Source organism: Dendropsophus ebraccatus, chromosome 3 (assembly GCF_027789765.1).
Source record: "Dendropsophus ebraccatus isolate aDenEbr1 chromosome 3, aDenEbr1.pat, whole genome shotgun sequence".
NCBI classification, from domain to species: Eukaryota; Metazoa; Chordata; class Amphibia; order Anura; family Hylidae; genus Dendropsophus; species Dendropsophus ebraccatus.
The window spans coordinates 41,700,981-41,702,467 of NC_091456.1; positions in this window are offsets into that span (position 1 = coordinate 41,700,981).

A 1,487-nucleotide genomic window follows, 5' to 3' on the forward strand; every position below is an offset into this window, starting at 1 on the left:
AGCAGGCCTGTGCTGGGAAGGGAGTTGGGAGAGGCCATGTTAGGGGATTGGAAAGGGTGCCAGGAGGATCCGTGAAAGGGGTCTGAATTGAGGGGGCTGGGAAGGGCACCGACCAGGTCCATGTTATGTAGCTGGGGCTCACAGTTTTAAGGTGTTTTAGTTAGAGAAGGAGAGGTAAAGTAAGGGGGTAATCGGGTTAGGGTGGAGGGGCTGTAAGGGTGCAGGTGGATGGCGACAAACTCTGACAGCTGAGTAATGTTAGAATAACTTTACTGATGATAATTCAGCAGTACAACAACATCCTCTTCAACTTGTGCAACAGGAAGATTCCTATATAGCAGGGATACTGTCTCTTTTAGAAACTAGGTAAGTATCAGGGAGGATATAACTTCAGTCTATGTGGTATAGCACAGCTATATGCAGTCTCTCAGGGGGCCCCACTTCCTGATCCTGCTAGTAATAATGGACTCCCCTCCAGCACCAGCTCTGTCTCCCCTAAGCAGTACCTTCCTCCTTTCTGCAGTGATGAGGCTGGCTGGACACTCCTGTGTCAGTGTCTCTTTGCCCCAGGTGCTCTGCACTCCACTTGCTAGCACTGGGCTGTGTTGCTCTGTTCCTTTACTGCTGCACTCTGTCTGCTGTAGCTCTCATGGACCTGGCTGAGCTGTCCTGCTTGCTTGGGATCACCTTGTCACACCGCTCTTTAGCTCTAGCACAGGTCACTGCCCTTGACCTCCAGCACTGGAATTCTCTTTTTCTACAGGAACTGGATGGGTCACACTTCCTGAGTCTCTGGCTTTTCCTTTCCCAGTTACCTCTGTTACTCCTAGCTGGGAACTGACTGCCTCTGCTGGACGGAGGTGATAACATCCAACCTCTATGTTCTAATACTGCAGCAGAACCTTCTGGCATTACACCTTCCCCCCTCGTTTGAGGGCAGCCGTCCCGGCATCCTGCATACCCAGGACATAGTCATCATAACGTGCAGGCATTCTTCCAAAGTTAGCACGTCCAGAATGTCTTAGCTCAACTGAAGGCTCCACAGAGGGAGCGCTGTTCTCCTCTTGCTGCACATCTTCCCTTCTTTCCAAGGGGGTTGGATCTGGTTAGGGTGGTACCCACCATTCCTCTTCTCCGGAGGGTACTGTGGTCATGTTGATGCTCTCTGGCAGGGATTCAGGAATTCTTCTTAGAAACGTGCATGGTCGGAGCATATTTCGGTGCAATATGCGCATCGGTCCAATTGCACCCTCAGGTTTAACCTCGTACACCGGTACGGTTGGGTTGGATTGCCGGATCACCTCATATGGGGTGCTTTCCCACCGCCACTGCAGCTTTCCAGCCCTTCTGGCTGTGCGATTGCGTACAATTACCCGATCTCCCACCTGTAACGGCAACTCCTTCAATTTCTTGTTTGCCAATAATGTGCGGGGACCAAGGCGCTGGGCAACCAGGTTGTACATTTCTTGTACCTTCTTCCGATGGTC